Below are 19,266 nucleotides of genomic sequence, written 5' to 3'. Positions count from 1 at the left end.
GAAATAGGATAATATTATGATGAAAATGATATTTTAACAAAAATTAAAATTTTTTTTTAATAAAAAAAAACCTAACCGAACCAAAAAATCATTCTTACAATTTTTTAGATTTAATTATGTGCTGTAAAAAAATTGGATGAATTCATCAATGTTTGAAAACGAGTATAAGATAAAAAAAAATTAAGATGTTGGAAAATAGCCTTCTTACTATATCCTTGGTAATAGGGTTTATTCTTGTGTATTACTGTGTACTCGTATGACAATAGTTGTCATTGTTAACTTTTTCAATTTTTTTCTGATTCAATTTGATATTTACAAAGATGCGTAGTGAAGTTCGTCAGTCAGAGGATACAGTAAATTCTATAAAGATGTAGAAGTTTGCTGGGTGCAGCGAATCATACAAAAATAATAAGGTTCGTCGGGGGGATAATTTTTTGGAGAAAGAATTTTTCTAAGTCCACAAGTGACTTTTTGTAATTAATAATGTGAGACCATGTAATGTAAATCCCAAATCCCACTCAATGATAGAAAGGGTGTGTCAGCTCGCTATGCGAAGCAAGATAGTAAAAGAACGCAACTCGATCTTGTATATTTTCATTGAAATTCTAATCAATCCTTTACAAATAGCGTATCTGAAGTAATAAAAGTATTAGTTAACGAAGATGTTACAAGATCAAAACATTAAGTCGGGAAAATGGCTAGAAAAGTGGAAAGTAAAATCTTTATCGCCATAAAGGAAAATGGCAACAAAACGAGGTAAATACATTCTCAGATAGTAACAAAAGCACTTATTGGTCTAAGCATTGGAGTCTTTTTGCAGGTTGCCCTCCTAACTTAGTTCTTGACGAAGATAGAACTATGGATTCTCATTAATTACTCAGCTCGGGACCTTTGCAAATAGTCCAAAAATTTGGCACCATCTGTGAGAATCCTAAACGAGTTGGGAACCATGCATGGTTGATCGTGATGTCAAATTGAATTCAAAAATTCAACCAATAATCTCCAATAAGGAGAAATAAACCAGGGAAGACAGACATGAAACTGATGTCACTCCAGACCCAAATGAAGAAGGACATTGAGATCGTTGCCACCTGGTTTCGACGGGGTGATAGGAAGAACATGGAGGGATGACATTTCGTTGGATTAAGAGAAGACTATGTTCATGCAATGCAGGAAATGTGCCACCATGTTTGAGAACTAGAACAGAACTCACTGGACGGTCTCACTAGTCCAGGTCCAGAAGCTACACTACATCAGATCGGCATGATAGTAGGGAACGGAGAACATTGAACCATGGACGTAGACACTGTCAAGAGCGTGATCGTCTAGGGCTTCTCATCGGTGGGAGGATAAAAGTCGGGCGACCGCATGACGGTCCCGAACTAATTTAGGTTTTGCTCAATCTAAGAGGAAACGAACTCCAGTTAGAAGTAAAATTCTGAAATGGCATAGGAAAAGCCATAAACACATCATCATGAGGCAAACGCCATTCTCTTCTCATGTTCTTCTTATGCGGCTACCGAAAAACTTTGATAAGCCAACTGATCTAAAGTGTAAAGGGATAACAGCTCCTCAAGAACATATAAATGTCTTTGATGCAAGGATAAATTTGGAAGGAGTGAGGGATGCCATGCGATGTAAGGCGTTCCTGGTGACCCTATCTGGTCTGGCCATGTTATGGTTTAACTCGTTGCCTTCAGAGTCCATATCCTATTTCTCTAACATTAAATAAAAAATTCTTGCTCATTTCACTACTAGGAGAACTTGGCAAAGCGTCCGATCTCCTTGCTTGAGGTGGAACAAAGAGTTGGGGAAAGCATAAGAGACTACTTGGATCACTTTAATAACGTGCTGTTAGAGGTAAACACGTGAACTCCTGGGATTGTGTGTTTGTGCCTTGTTGTTGGTTTGTTAGAAAGGAATTTCAAGCGACACTTGACGTCTAAAGACGTGAAGTATATGGAGAAAATCCTTCAAATTGCTTTGGAATATATGTGGAATGAAGATGTGACTAAAGTGGTATCCACAAAAGGGACGGACCCAGCACCATCGCCGAACAAGATCGGTAGCTCGGAACAAGCTTCAACCCCCAAGCCTACCACACCACGAGTGGGGAAATTTATAATTATACCACTTTTGTGGCTTCTTTGATAGAAGTGTACTAGCAAGTGTCAAAAAGAGGGATCCTCCCCAAAGCACGACAAGTCACAATTTTGCGACTATCACAAGTCCTATTGTCATCGCACTAAGAATTATATTGATGTAAAAGATGCTCTAGAACAAGCATCTCGGGATGGGAAGCTCTTAGAATTTGTGCAACATGTAAGACCATTGAGACACCATAATGAATATGGTGACCAAGAAACTCAGAACCTCGGGAATACTCGACCTCCAGAACCTCAGATGATGCGGCCCAAGTCGTGGTAAACATTGTAATTAGAAATAACGACCTCTGGAGGTCCAGGAATGCAGGAAAAAAGAATATCAAGATGGTCAACTCGGAAGTATTTCAGGCAGAGAATTTCTTAATATGATCATTTATTAAACCAAATGGAGCTGTTGATCTCCTCCTGATAGTTGGGGAAGGTGCCGATGTTCGAGTTGTTTAGGCAGATCTTGAAAACTCAACATCATATAATGTGATCCTTGGAAGAAAAACTATAAATGATTTGCGTGAGTTCATTCAAACAAAGTTTTTTGTGATCAAGTTTTTAATAGCACAAGGACAGTAACCACTATCCAAGGAGATAGGGTGGCTGCTGTGATTTTTAACAGAACAAGTTTAGGATATGGATTCGTCAGTTTAGGAGAATCCAAAGCCAAAACCAAATGGCAATTTAAAGAAGTTTCATAGTGGAGGTGATGCTGAGAAGTACACGATGATAAATTATGATATTTCTTTTCCATTAAAGTCGAAATTGCAAGAATTCCTTAGAGGTAATGTTAACTTATTTGCATAGATACCATTTGATATGCTGGGTATAGATTAACTTGCTATTGACCCCACAGCTAAATCGGCCACTCAAAGACGTCGAAAGATGTCTTCAGATTGAGCTGCCGAGATTAAGAAACAATCAGCCACTCAAAGACGTCAAAAGATGCCTCCAGATTGAGCTGCCGAGGTCAAGAAACAAGTTCAGGGGTTACTGTATGCTAGGTTCATACGGGAACTAACTTATTGACCATGGCTATCAAATGTGGTAATGTTGAGAAAATCTAATGAAATATGGGAAATTTGCGTGGATTATACTAATCTGAACAAAGATTGTCCAAAAGATTGTTTTCCACAACCAAACATTGATAACGTGATTGACTCAGCCTTGGGATATCGAGTACTTAACTTCATAGATGCATATAGGGGTTATAATAAAATATCCATGCATTGTTTAGATGAGGAAAAAACTGCCTTCATAACCCCTGAGGGTATATATTGTTGTATTGTAATGTCGTTTGGTATAATAAATACAAGGGTCACTTATCAGAGGTTAATGACCAAAGTTTTTAAACGATATTGATAATATGCTGATAAAGGCCAAAGATGATTCTGATTTGATTATTGAATTAGCAGAAGTCTTTGACTGTCTACGACTTTATCAAAGGCGACTTAACCCGACAAAATATGCATTTGGAGTATGGGGAGGTAAATTTCTTAGTTTCATGGTAATGCAAAGGGGAATAAAGGCTAACCCATAAAAGTTTCAAGCTATTCTTAACATGTCGAGTCTTCAAAATCTCAAAAGGGTTCAAAGGCTGGCATGTTAACTAGCAGCCTTGTCAAGGTTACTGGGAGCTTCAGCTGAAAAGGCAAAACCATTTTTTAGATTGAAGGAAACAAGAAACATTAGCTTTAGAAGATGAAAGTAAGCAAAAGCGACCTATATATTTTATCAATACAGTCCTCCAAGGACCACAGGTAAAATATAGTAAGCTAGAAAAATTGGCCTTTGCATTGCTCACCTTGGCATATTGGTTAAGACATTATTTTCCAAGCTATTTAATCATAGTGAGAATTGACCAGCCGATTAAAAAAGTTTTTCATTAAACTATCACAATTTGATATTCATTATGAACCTCGTTAGGCCATTAAGGCTCAAACGATGGTGGATTTCTTAGCCGAGATGAGACACTTAGTGGCCGATGCTAATTGGAAAGTTTATGTAGATGGAGCCTCAAACTTCAAAACTGGTGGAGTTAGTCTAATCCATACTAAAGAAAAAGACATAGTGATTGAGGCCTTCGTCAAGTTTGACTTTTCAATATCGAACAATCAAGTTGAATATGAAGCTTTGCTTGTAGGATTAGCATTAGCTAATGAGGTCGGAGAAAAGAAGATCACTGTTTATAGTGATTTTTAGATTGTGACTTTGCAAATTAATGGTGGCTACCAAGTCAGATATCCATTGTTGCAATTGTATTTGAAAAAAGTTCAGGAGGATGTAACTAATTTTGAATCCTTTTGATTAAGCATGTTCCTAGAGAACAAAATACTTGGACTGATGTCTTATCCAAGTTAGCAAGTAGCAAACCTGGGAGTGGGAATCCAACTTTGATTCAATAAGTGTTGCAGGAACCTTATGTTAGTACTAACAAGGCAATGATATCCCACTCTAGTGTTACTAGCACTTGGATGGATATGATCTTGACGTATTTAGAACACGAATTTTCTTAAAGACCCAACAGAAGCCGAAAAGCTAAGATTAAAATCATCTCAATATACCATCATAAATGGTCAATTATATAAAAGAGGGCTGTCACATCCTCTACTTAAATGTTTAGCCCCTCAGCAAGTGATGTATGTGTTACAGAAAATTCATGAAAGATGTTATGGATATCATTTGGGTGGAGAAGTCCTAGTTCAAAAAGTCATAAGGGTAGGATACTAATGGTCCACAATCATTAAAGATGTAATGGATCATCTAAAAACGTGTGAGAAATTTCAGATTCATGCCAACCTTCACCAAGTCCCACCTCATGAGCTTGTATCTGTTATACTAATGAGACCATTTTCTAAGTGGGGAATGGATCTCTTAGGCCCATTTTTCCAAGATTTTGGGCAAGTGAAATTTTTTATTGTAGTAATAGACTACTTTACGAAGCGAATTTAAGCCATGCCACTGTTAAGCATAATGTTGATTAAATGTCAAAAGTTTTTGTGGAGACAAATCTTGATTCATTTTGAATTATCCGAGGTCATTGTAATAGATAATGGTACTCAATTTGCATCAATTGAGCATCCATAAGCTAATGGCCAGGATAAAGAAGCTAACAATGTCATCCTAAATGCGTTAAAGAAAAGGTTGGATGAGACCAAGGGGCTATCGACTGATGAATTATGATCTATACTTTGGTCATATTGTACGACACCAGAATCTTCCACTAGATAAATACTTTTTGGGATAACTTATGATGAAGAGGCTGTGATTCCTGTGGAAGTTTGGGAACCAATTCCTATGATGCTTCTCGGAAGCATAGATGATCGTGTTGCACTTGATCTCATATCTCATAGATGAAGTGAGATCATTGGCCACACTTTTATGAGGGTGGCGATTGATTAGAGTGGCTAAAAGGTATAACACTAAAGTAAAACTTAGAAGTCTTCAAGAGGGTGATTTAGTTTTGAGATAAGCTGATGTTGGCACCTCGTCAAGTCAAGGAAAGCTATCACCAAATTGGAAAGGACCCTTTAGGATTAACGAAGTCCTAGAAAAAGAAACATGCAAGATAGAAAACTTCAGTTTCAATAAAACTTGTATTAGTTTTATTTTTTATTAATAAAGTCTTAGTTTCAATCCATATTGATATTGATGAGCAGATATTTTATACGCGTTTTGACATCACTTTCATATAGTTTTTAGTGTGTTTTAGTGTTAAATTCATATTTTTGGATTCTACTATGAGTTTTTGTGTTTTTAGACAATTTCAGGTGTTTTCCGGCTGAAATTGAGGAGTTGGAGCAGAAGTCTGATTCAGAGACAGAGAAAGCACTGCAAATGCTGTCCAAATCTGACATGCCTGCACTCTGAAGAGCTTTTTTGGAGCTACAGAAGTCCAAATGGAGCGCTCTTAACGGCTATGGAAAGCTGACTTCTAGAGCTTTCCAGCAATATATAATAGTTGATACTTTGCTTCGGATTAAAAGGCTCAAAACTGGCAACCAACGCCAGCTTCCTGCCCCCTTCCAGGCATCCAGCGCCCAAAAAGCAGAGCCTAGCGTCCAAAGGTCCAGAGAGGACCCCCTAGCTGGCATTCCATGCACAAGGAGCCTCATAGCACGTGGATCTCATTAAAGCTCAGCCCAAACACTCATCAAGTGGGCCTCAGAAGTAGATTTTAGCACTAAATAGACTGTTTTACCTTTACTAGTCATCTGTTTAGTATTTAAGGGATCTTATTTATGTAATTCAGGGAGACTTTAGAACCTTTTACACCTCCCACAGAGGGAGGTCTGCCATATTCACGTTTTTCCATTGTTTTTACCTTCAGTATGAGTTTCTAAACCTCCTAAGTTGAGGGGAGGAGCACTGCTGAGTCCTATGAATTAATAAAAGTACTATTGTTTCTTCTTCGATCCGTGTCTGATCTATCTCTAAGATGTATATTCCGATCTTCATCATGGTGAACAGGACGATCTGATAAATTGGCTCTATTCATCACATTAAGACGAACGTGCCTGACAAACACGCGCATCTACTTGGGTTCGTGTGAGTACCTGGAAGAAAAGCACGAGCCAACAGCTATGTTTATACATCTCTCAAACGGTTAATCCACGACTTCGTTGGGGACATCTCGAGACACTAGTTCAGCCAATTTCCGGGGAGATTAGGGTCTCCGTGGTATAGGCTAGAATCCAAAGAAGCAGCGTTCTCTAATCCGAAAAATTCGACCTTGTCTGTGGTGTTTTGAGTAGGATCGCCAAGAGAATGGACTGCTATGCGCTTCACCCTTCATCAGATTGAGTAACCACGGCCAATGGCCACGGCCGTGTTCAACCTGTAGCAGAGGAGATCAATGACCACGGGCAATGACTTTGATCACTTACAGCCTGCCATAGAAGAAGATCATTCACAAGCAAGGAAGACAGTAGTACCAGAGTTAATCCAGAAAGACAAAGCAACTCCGCTCTCAACTCTATTCCTATCCCTGAAAACACTTGTTTTACAAATACAAATTATGAATAGTTTCCTCTAATCCAAAGACCTTCTGATTCTGCCTGACTAAGACCTGCAAGACAACCATTGCTTGCTTCAAGCCACAATCCTCGTGGGATCGACCCTGACTCCCTCAGGTATTACTTGGATGACCCAGTGCACTTGCTGGTACTACTGTTGTACGAAATACTGTGGGTTTTGCGTACACGCGCACCAGATATCTTTGTTTATCTTATGATGTTAAACGTATATATGTTAATACTATGAGTAAATGGTCGCGCTAATATCGGAAAAATGATAACAAATAAATAAAGCGCAAATAAGTTAATAAAAGCGGTCATATAAGACCAAAAGTCCAGAATTAAAAGGAAATTACATAAGCTTAACCAACACAGTTAAAGTGGAAAATACCCCAAAAGGAGGGAAATACGTTGCAAAACATTAAATAACTTAGTACATAATATCTACAACTTGCCAATCCATGACCTTCTTGAAAGCGCTAACTGAGGAGATATCCAACTCAAGAGCCAAAAGCTTGATCTGGTTGAAAATGTTCTTCTCAGCATTGAAAATACCATCAATAGCAGTCTGTTCAGCATTCTCAGTAGTCTTGGTAAGTTTAGAGCTATTCTTCTCCATCTCAACAACCTTTTTCATCAAATCCTTAACTCGAGATACTGAAGTCTTCTTATCCTCTTCCAAAGATTTAACACTTTCTTGGAGTTTCTTCTTGTAACGAGGCTAAGGTAGCATTTAGAATTTGAATTTGAGTAGCAGAAGTTTGAAGCTCTTTTTCTGTTGATGCAATTTTAGAATGGAAGCTTGGGATCTCCTTCTCTACATCCTGAATGAAGGCAGCTGAGCAAAAGAGCATCTTCTAAATTCAAGGTAAGGTGTCTTCCACAGGCATCTCAACTAACTCTGACTTGGTCTCCTCGGTCAATAAGAAAGAATCGACGAAGTCGCAGTAGCAAAAATCTTTTTTCAAGGCACAACCATAGGAACTTGGATCTTCCGCTTATGTGATTGTTGATTTCAAAATCCCTTTGCCCTTTCTCTTTTGTTTCTTTCTCACTAGAGAGCTCAAAGGAGAATGGGAATCTAAGATTTCAATATCAGGGGTTGATTTCTGGGGTTCTGGAGGTGGAAGATTGCTATGGGTAGCTGAAGAAGAAATCTTATCCCTGCCTTCAGTGTTTATCGGGACAGTGTTAGTACCCAACCTTTTCCTCATAGCAGCAATGGCCTCAATTCTGCCAACAATTTTAACTGTCAAAAGAGGAAAACAATTAAAGTGAGAAGAACATTATACTATGTAAAATTCAAAAAACAGACATCAATAAGAAGAAATGTCATTACCAATAACATTTTTAGAAGCTTGCACATCAGCAAGGATCATCCTCAAACCCAAAGGGTTATCGTTCCATAAACCAAGACGAGTGTGTACGATGTCACGCTCTATTGGGTTCACACCTTTCAGTTCAATCTTTAGAGAAGCAACGAAGAAGTTCCAATAAAGGTTAAACCTCTTTTCATCCTCCAAAGCCATGAAAAAAGGTTGGGACCTATAGACTCTTTCAACTTTAAAGTATTTTTCTTTAAAACTATGATAAGATTCTTCAAAAAGATTGAAAATTCTATGATTGTGGTTAGCTTGGAAAGATAGGAAGCCTCGACCATGAGCACCAAAAGGAACAGTTAAGTTAAAAAAGTAAAAAAATACTCTGGTGGAGATGGGAAAGTTGAGGAATGAACATAGTAGTTCAAACCCTCGAATGATGACCCCAATTAGGGGCTGAAGGGATGGGATCAGGACAGGATGTGGATGCGATCTGTGGCGTGCGAAGCGTGCCGGGGAATGTCGCGCAGGAGGCGGAGTTACCGAGGCTTGTAGGAGGAATAGGGAGGAATGGGGAAACTCTGAATGATGCGGGTGAAGGAGAACGGTGGCAACAAGACAGGGAGAACTGTACCAACCTGATCCAGGAACAGCATACTCACGAATCACAAGACAGGGTTCGGTTACTCGAGGATGAGGGTTATGGCAAGCTCAACGGGAGTCTGATGGGTTGCACGGCAGCAGAGGAGAATCAGCACTCTGGAGGCGTTACAGGGTTGGGACCGGAGGAGGGAGAAATTGCGATGGAGAGCGAGGAACGGGTGAATGGCAGAGAACAAGAGGAACAACATGTAATATGTAACCAATCAGGAACAGAGAGGGGATCTGCCATGGACGGTGGCACTGATGTGCAAAATGAAAACCAAAGACCAAGTTGGGAAGAGGAGATGGCTGAGAATAAAGAGGCATGGAAGCTAGCTGTGGAGTCAGGTGCTCAATGCAGTGACGAGGACGATATTATGGCCATTTTACAGGAGCAGAATGAAGCGATTGCTCTGAAGCGAAAACAAGCGAAGCAAAAAGAAAAAGCTCGACGAAGCAGGCCAAAAAACCGAACGCAGGTGTGTAATAAATTTGTGATATGATTTTAAGTTCCTGGAACATTAGGGGGTTGGGAGGTAATGGAAAAGTGGCTATGCTTAAGAGTTTTATCAGTAAGATTAGATTGGGTATGCTGGGGTTGATAGAAACAAAGAAACAGGATGTGACTAAATTTGATGTAGCTCGTATCTGGGAAAATAACAGTGCTTGTTGGGAGTCTGTGGGTTCCATCGGAGCCTCTGGAGGGTTATTATTAATTTGGGACGAGACGGTTTTTAAATTGAATAATTGCTATAAAGGTGATAGATGGCTCTGTGTAGAAGGGGTTGTGGTAAAAGATAACTTTCATTGTGCTATATGTCTGGTGTATGGCCCACATGAGAGAGCTGAGAAGGCATCTGTTTGGGAAGAATTGAGCTATATTGCAGGGCTGTGTCAGGTGCCGTTCTGCTGTTTAGAGGATTTTAACAAAATTCTGCATCTCGAAGAAAGAAAAGGCGCGACTAGTTTGTCAGCATCTGCGGAAGACTTTAAAGTGTGGATGAATGATATGGAACTGATCGATTTGGCACTGAATGATCGAAAGTATACTTGGTTTAGAGGGCAGTCATGTAGTCGTATTGATAGGTGCTTAGTGTCACTGGGGTGGCTTCATGAGTATCCAGGATTGCATCTAAGGGGAGGGCTAAGAGGTTTATCGGATCACTGCCCTTTGATAGTGGAAGACAGAAGAGGACTTGAGGGCCCGAGACCATTTCGCAGCTTAGACTCTTAGTTCACACATGAAGGATTCTTGAGAATGGTAAGTGAAGAATGGAGGAATTTGGGGGCTATGCACTTCTTACAAAAGATGAAAGCACTATCAACACCTCTGCACAGATGGCATAAGCAACATTTTGGGAATTTACCTGAGAAGATTAAGAGGTTAGAGGAAGAAATACAGAAGGTCGATGATATGGTCAGTAGTGGGCGATATGATAGTACAATGGAGGCAAGGAGAAAGGCGCTAGTGAGGTGCTGTGAAAAGTAGTATGAGAGGCAGGATCTGCACTGGAAGCAAATGTCTAGATCTCGACATGCTACTGAGATGGATAGAAACACAAGGTATTTCCATAATATAGCTTCGGCGAGAAGAAGAAATAACAGGATTGAGTCATTAGTTATCCAAGGGAGGTTAGTGAGGAATCAACCAAGAATTAAGGCAGCGATTCGGGACTTTTATAAACATCTGTACCACCAGGAACATTCTCCAAGGGTGAGCTTTAGGGATGGACTAGTTAATCGACTGGACAGAGAGGAAGCTGAAGCCTTAGAGGTATTACCGTCTTTGGAAGAAGTGAAGAAGGCAGTTTGGGATTGTGAATCTTCTAAGGCTCCAGGGAGTGACGGGTATAATATGAACTTTATAAAAAAGTACTGGAATGAAATTGGGCCCGACTTCACTACAGCTGTTATGTGCTTTTTCGAGACAGCAACACTACCAGAGGACTCCAATATTACTTGGGTAGCGTTAGCTCCGAAATTTGTTGGTGCTAAGAAAATAAAAGACCTCAGACCTATCAGTATGGTGGGGTGTGTATACAAGGTCATTTCTAAATTGTTGACAACAAGAATGAGGAGTGTCATGCCAGGCCTAGTTGGGGAGTCACAGAGTGCCTTTGTGAAGGGAGGAAGATACATAATGGAGCTTTAATCGCATGCAAAACAGTGCAATGGTTGAAACTGAAAAAGAAGGCGTCAGCAATTATTAAACTGGACTTTCAAAAAGCCTATGATAGAGTTAAATGGTGCTTTATTGATACAGTGTTAGAGAAGATGGGATTCGGTAGGAAATGGAGGTCATGGATTCGGGAGTGTGTCAATACGGCTTCTATTTCTATTCTGGTTAATGGGTCTCCATCGAAACCCTTCAAAATGGAAAGGGGGCTTCATCAAGGTGATCCGTTATCACCATTCTTGTTTGTCTTGGTGGTAGACGTGCTTAACAGGATGATCGGGGAGGCGGTAAGGAACGGTCGAATCTCTCCACTCCTTGTTGGTCGGGATAATATAGAGTTATCACATCTACAATTTGCTGATGACACTATATTATTCTGTCCCCCGGATGAGGAGACCGTTAGAAACTATAAGAGGCTGCTGAGGTGTTTTGAAATGATGTCTGGTCTAAGCATTAACTTTGAGAAGTCTAACTTGATACCAGTGAATTGCAGACAGGAGTGGGTTACCCGAATGTGTCACCTGCTGGGTTGTCAGGAGGCGGCCTTACCGGTGAGGTATTTAGGAATTAGCCTAGGCGCGAACCCGAGGCTGGTAAAGACTTGGAAGCCGATCATAGACAAGGTAGAAGCGAAGCTCAGCTTGTGGAAAGCAAAAGTCCTTAGTAAGGCTGGGAAACTGGTACTCATAAAGTCGGTAATTAACAGCTTACCAGTTTATTACTTGAGTTTGTATAAGATGCCAAATGCGGTTGCAAGGAAAATTATCACGTTGCAGAGGAGGTTCTTTTGGGTGAAGGATGATGGGCGACCGGGCATGGCTCTTGTGAAGTGGGAGTTGGTTCAGGCACCGAAAAAGTTAGGAGGGCTGGGGGTGGGTGATGCAGTGGTACGCAATGCTGCACTACTGTTCAAATGGTGGTGGCGATTCTCAAAGGAGGAATGTCCCCTATGGAAGAAGATTGTGTGCTCCTGTTATAATTTGAACCCGGACCTATTGCTATCAACTCAGAATCTACCCTTAAGAGGTGGACCGTGGAGGGACATATGTCAAGTGCCAATTAAGGAGCAACATGTGAGGCAGAAGTTGATTGATGGACTTGCTATAGAAGTAGGGGATGGAAGGTCCACCAGATTTTGGGAGGATACGTGGCTTCAGGTGGGAAAGTTGAAAAACTCATTTCCGAGACTCTTCTTGATTTCAAACCAAAAAGTATCAGTGATTGGGGACTGTGGGTTCTGGGATGGGATAGAGTGGGTTTGGCACTTTCAATGGAGAAGGGAACTGCGTGTATGGGAAACAGAGACCTTAGACCAACTGCTTCAAGTCTTGCAATCTGTTAGATTGATAGCAGATGTGCAAGATAGAGTGGTGTGGAAATTCGATAAGGAAGGAGTTTATTCTACTAACTCATTTGTGCAGGTTATGCAGGAGGAGACTTTGGACGAGGAGTTTCTGAGCTATAAATTTGCAAAGGAAATTTGGAAAGGACTAGTTCCACCTCGAGTAGAGCTGTTCACTTGGTTTGTTTTGGTAGGCCGTGTCAATACAAAGGATCGGCTATGTAGGCTGGGAATACTACAACTGAATGATAATCTGTGCGTCTTGTGCAACAAAGAAGCAGAAAACTTACAACACTTATTTGTTACTTGCGAGTTCTCTTGGAAGGTATGGTGTGCATGGATCTCAGAGTTTGGACAGAAGTGGGCTGCACCTGGTACATTGAAAGACCACTTTGAGAGTTGGAGATTGATGCCGTTGAGAAAAGGATTGCGCAGGAGTTGGATGGTTGGGTTTTTTTCAGTTATATGGAACATTTGGCTACGAAGAAATGATGGCGTTTTTCAGAATAAGACAACAGGAGTTGGAGATTGTGTGACTCAAACATTTTTATATGCTAGAGACTGGTGTGGTCAGTAACTCAAGTTGTCGATGGCTATGCCGGAGATGACTTAGGAGTTACTTTTTATTAGCTTTCCTTGTCTTGTTTGCTCCATTTCGATGTTGAACTTTCTCTTTCAAAAAAAAAATTAGGATGCAGCTGAGAAGGGGCACATCCACACAACTTCATACATTCACATCCAATTCGAAACATTTTCGGTATGATGATTGATATGGCAAAGACGCTCTCCTTAGTTAGGGAGAGTAAGTGAGTAGTGGTTACCGACATCGTCAAAAGTGAAGATCACACCTGACCCTTTCAATTCATCAAGACGTTCCCGAGTGATGGTAGAAAGAGTATTTTTAACTTCCTCAGCTACCCAAGTATATAAATCATGTTTTGAGAAATAATTGGAAGTCGGAAAAGCTTAGCCGGAGGTTCCATTGTGTTCGTTAGTGGCAACCACTTTTCTCCTCAACATTTTTTGGGCAAACCTGTAAAACCCGGTAAATTAATGACTAATTAACCCATAAATTAGAATTTATTCTAGAAAGCCAAAAATATGATTTTTATGGCTTAATATGATAGAGGAGATTAAAACGAGAATTTTGATACCAATTTTAAAGGAATCGGCCCAAGATTGGACCGAACGGGCCAAACCGGACCAACCAGACCCATATTGGGCCCTTGCCCCAACCAAACTAAACCTAAAATCCTAGAAACAGCACTCTCTCTCCTCACCAAACCCTCAAACACGCTGAAATGGAGTAAGGGAGGGGAAGAACACTCTTCCAAAGTTCTACCCTTGCTTGATCTTCAAACCACCATAACTTTTGATCCGAAGTTCCGATTGCCACACCGTTTATGGCCACGCGTTCATCGCGACGAGCTCTACAAAATCCACTACTTTATTCTTGAGGTAAGCCACGATTTTAGTCCAGTTTTCTCAGCCTTAAATTCAAATTTTATGGAGAAAAAGTGTTGAGATTTTGGGCTCCTTGATCCTTGGGTGTAGTAAGATTCTCAACCCTAGTAGAATTTGTGGGTTTATGATGTTTGAGTATTAAGTTGTTGTGTTTGGATGTGATAATTATGGTTAGGAAGTGTATATATGTGTGTTGGAGCTTGATTTTGGAAAAGGGCTTTGGTCTGCTAAAAATCTGTTCTTGGAGGTGTTGAAGCTTTGAGAGCTTGTGGAAAGGTGATTTGAAAGTGCTCCGGGTTGAGCGGGGAGATCGGCTAAGGTATGGTCTCGGTTTCCTGTATCTAACATGTAATGTGGTGTGAAAACTTAGGCTAGAAGCCCTAAAATAGGAATTGAATTGTTGATATTGTTGAATGGTTGAGATATATTGTATGGTCATATATATATAGTGATTATAAATATTTATGTTTTGATGGTATGATGCATAAGAGATATGCATGTTTTGATATATGCTTGATGATTTAGTTGAGGTTGAATTGTGAGTGAAATCATGTTGATGGTGGGAATGATATTGATTGTATGTAATGATGGTTGATTGGAAATAGTGTTGTTGGAAATTGGGATGAGGAAGAATATATGATATGATAATGTGTTTGATTTTGGGCTATTTGATTGAGATGGGTTAAAATGGTGGGATGGTAGTTTGTGAATTTGATAAAAATATTAATGTATGAGTTGAGAAGGCTTGAGGTTGATTTTTGGTATGTTTTGATTGATTTTAAAAAGGGTTGGAATTGGTTTGTTTTGAAAATGGCACCTTGTGGTTTTCTATGAAAATGTGGTTTTTGGGCATACTTTGATGAGCATAACTTGGACTCCGGATCCCCGATTTGTGCCAAACTTATTTAGAAATGAAATTGGATCCGGGATGTTTATGTCGTTCGAAGAACGGGTGAAAAATGATTTGAAATGGAGAAGTTATGCCTGTCGGAAGATTAGGGTTTGAAACTGTGAATTCTGCAGCTTTTTAACTTAGTAAAATTTTTGGCAGAACGCATTCCCACGCGTATGCGTGGCCGATGCGCATGCATCGTTTTCAAATGTTCACTACCCACACGTGTGCCTGGCCGACGCGTACGCATCAATGAGCTAAAACAATTGCCCAGCCGAAATTCCCGAGAGTTGTGTGGAAATTGTGCTGGTTTTGTGCGTGTGGCACAAAACGCACCCACGCGTACGCGTGGCTGACGCGCAGGTGTCACTTTACTTTTCTCCCATCCACGCGTGCGTGTGGGGACACGTACGAGTCACTGTATCTTGCTGCCTTCCACGCGTGCGCATGGGTGATGCGCACGCGTGACCCTATTTTCACCCCAAAGTTGATGTTTTGAGTTTTCAAAGTCAAATTTCAGACTTCTAAGCCTCCGATCTCATTCCTTATGTCTTAAAATTTGATGATATGCCTAACAATGAGAAGGGCTAGCAAATGTGGTAACTTGTAGATGAAGAAAAGGGAGAATTAATGATCAATGATGATCAAAGATGATTGTATGAGATACGGAGGGTGATTGTGGAAGTGCTTTATATGCCATGAGCCGAAGGGCTGTAATTGTTAATAAATTGGCTGGTTATGGATTGAATTATGAGCCAGATGGCCGAGTTATTGCCGAACTATGACTGAGCCATTATTGAATCATGGCTGAGTATGATTGCATATATGAGTATTGAATGAAATGTGAATGTTACTTCCACTATCTAAGATACGAGTTTCCTTGGGAGAAAGCAGTGGCTAGCCACCACGTGCTCTAGGTGGAGACTCGATATTCTGCTGACCCTATGTCGTAAGTGTGGCTGGACACTGTGAAAGTTCCGAATGAGCTCGCCCCGTGAATATACACCAGTGAGGGTGTTGGATATGAATTGTGATTTATGTTGTGGATAACTCGAGTTGGGGATGCACGACAGAGGGACAGTCCAATGGTTAGCTACCAGGACTTGTCGGGTTGGCTTTATAACCGACAGATGAGGCTCATCAGCCATTAGGACATGCATACATCATATGCATATTATGTGAATTGTTTGGAATTGCCTAATTGACTGCATATTACTTGCTAATTGTCTAAATGTCGTATCTGTTTCCTATTTGTATCTCCTTGTCTGATATAATTGTGTTTGCCATATTATATTACTGCTGATGGTTGGGAGGTCTGAAGGATTTGGAAAGGAAAGTATTAGTTAGACTGAAGATCTTTAGTCAGTTGCCTTTTATGGTTTAGCCTATTTATAAGCTTTGATATATCTGTTAGAAGTTCTAAGATTGCCTTCGGCTTTCTCAAGACATTATATGTTAGATATGTGGGCACTGTTACCATACTGAGAACCTCCGGTTCTCACCCATGCGGATTTTGTGATTTTCAGATGCAGGTCGTGAGGCTCCTCACTGATGGCATGCTGGAGACTTCTGGATTAGCGAAGATCCTTGGTTCTCGGGACTTTATTTTGGTCTTATATTTTTACTTAGATACTTGTTATCTCCACTAAATAATTACATACTATTTTGACTTCTCTTGGAGGTTGTCTTGGAGAATAGGTTTTGATAGTTTGTCCTTGGGGTTTCCTTTGGGTTTTTTACTTTATGTATATAACTATGTATACTTTTATGCTTGGACCGGTTATCTTCGCAAACCGGGTCTTGAGTTTTGATATTTGTACCTTTGACACTCTTTTGTTTATAGTTTCGCGTTAGTTTATCCTTTACCTGTTTCGTTACGTTATCGATCGGAGTGTTGCGCTTTTCGAGTTACGAATTTGTTTTACCCCTTTTTCTTCAAAGGCTCCTAGTTATAAACATTGTTCACACTACTATATGTACTAAATTTTATATTTTAGCGGTCGTAATACCTCGCCACCTCTGTCTTATGACTTAAGCATAAGGTTCTGTGTGGTAGGGTGTTACAAAACCTGTATGAGAACCATCATGTTTTAGAAAATCAAAGTGAATGAAATTTGCTCCAAAAATAGTAGAAACAGAAAAAACTAGAAAAAAAAAGTTATGTGGTGGTACCCGATCTAAAAAATAAAAAAAAAAAATTGAAAGAAAATGAGAAGGAAAGCTTTTATGACTAAAAGAAAGGTGGTTTGAAGGAGAATCAAGGGATTCTCACATGCCAAATAGAAATACATCTATGAAAAAACAAAATAATAGAAGCTGGCACAGAAAATTATAAAAGAAATAGAGAGAAATCAATGCAAACAAATACATCTTCAAGTGCGAAAAATGAAAAACAAAAAATAGAAAAGAGAGAGTACATATGAGTTGCAAAAACTAGATTGATGAAGATGCGGTGAGTAGAGTTAGAAGATGAAAAGAGGAAGGAAAGAAAGAGATCTTTTAAGTAAAGTTGTTCAGAAAACGAGGTGCAACAATTGCGCAAAGAGAAAATGAAAAGTTTTCTCAAAAAAAAAATTGCCACCTAAAACTGAAGGCTGAAATAAAATTTAATTGGGCCCAACACACTAAACTAAGATACTTTAATAAAAAGCATTGAATCAAAATTTTGAATTAAGGCTCAATGTTTATAGGAAAAGAGTTTTTGAGACAAATATGTTACAACAACAAAAAATCGTATTGAAACCTTCACAAATAGCGTATTGAAGCAATAAAGTATTAGTTAATGAAGATGTTATAAGATCAAAGTATTAAGTTAGGAAAATGACTAGAAAAGTAAAAAGTAATGTCTATATCACTATGAAAGGAAGGTAACAAAATGAGGTAAGTACATTCTCATATAGAATCATAGTAACAAAAGACACTTATTGACTTAGCATTGAGTATTCTTGTTGTAGATTTTGGATTTTCATCAACTACTCAACTTAAAACTTCTACAAATAGTCTAAATAATATATATAAACAAATCAAACCGCTTCACAACTTTGAATATATATTAGATACTTACTTTTAAGAAGAAATTATATCAAATACCTAATTCACACTCCTAAAACAGAATGAAATTTAAGTTATGATGGAAGAATTCTAATATGATTTTATTCAAATTCATAAAATATGAATTTTAAACAAATTAATAAAGTATCAAATAATTTGATAATAAAAGAAATATTCATGTCCTATTATTTTTTGTACTTATTTTATCGACTAATCAAAATTTATTTTCGCTATTACATATGGCATATGATTTAACTTCTGAAACATAAATTTTAATCATGTTAATAAAATATCAAATAATTTAAGAAAAATATTTTTTATTTTATTTAATACTTTATTAACTGATTAAAGTTCATTTCTGCTGTTATATATTGCATATAATTTGACTTAAAATCTTAACATATCAATTTTAGTCAAATCTATAAAGTATCAGATAATTTGAGAAAATAATTTTTATCTTATTATTTAATATTTTATTTATTGATTAAAATTCATCTCTATTATTATATATCGAATATAATTTGATTTAAACTCTTGAAATATAAATTTTAATCACATCAATAAAATACCAAATAATTTGAGAAAAACAATTTCTATTTTATTTGATATTTTATTGACCGATTGAAATTTATCTCCACTCTAAAATATTTCATAGGATTTAAAGACGAATAAGAAAAAAAAAATCTGACTGGTAGCTGTATATGGATGGATATAAGGATATAATAAAACGCATTTGAGTTTTATTGTGGTTTGTTGCATTTTTCTTTCTTATGTGCTTAATCTTATTTTTAATTTGGGGGATTGAGTGATCAAATAACATCGATGAAGACTGTTGTGTGTTTTTTTCGTCGTCTTTTCGACTTACCTCTCTTTTTATAGGGATCATGAGTAATTATATACAATAATAAATACATAATGGGTAAATATAAATTGTATCTTATCTTTTTTAAGTAAAATTCATTATGACAAGATATTGTGTATTAGTTTTATATTTAGCAGTTAAGTGATAGGTGTTAAAACGAACAAAAAAAAATATGAAACTTTTTTTATGTACAAATATAAGTATAACTACTTCAACTCAAGAGTAGACAAAATATATTGGTAAGTTTCAATTGGTAACAACGTCGGTTATATTATTCTAATTCTAAGAATAAATATGATACTAAAATATAAAATAGTTCTAGATATATTTTAACAAAAATAATTTTTCAT

General features: G+C 38.4%; 1 protein-coding gene across 2 annotated transcripts in view; it reads right to left on the bottom strand.

Annotated features, from left to right (window-relative positions):
* The window catches only part of LOC107642100, a 61,487-nt gene extending 47,893 nt beyond the window's left edge, over positions 1–13,594 (bottom strand). Inside the window, exon 1 of one of the 2 annotated variants that reach the window (XM_021102848.1) lies at positions 13,469–13,594. The gene's annotated coding sequence lies outside the window, so the exon portion shown is untranslated. The remainder of the gene's footprint in view (positions 1–13,468) is intronic. The other variant, XM_021102849.1, reaches the window with a different exon arrangement.

The sequence above is a fragment of the Arachis ipaensis genome, chromosome B05, assembly GCF_000816755.2.
Source record: "Arachis ipaensis cultivar K30076 chromosome B05, Araip1.1, whole genome shotgun sequence".
NCBI classification, from domain to species: Eukaryota; Viridiplantae; Streptophyta; class Magnoliopsida; order Fabales; family Fabaceae; genus Arachis; species Arachis ipaensis.
Note: the sequence above shows the minus strand (reverse complement) of the source record. Positions and strands in the feature narration are given on the sequence as shown.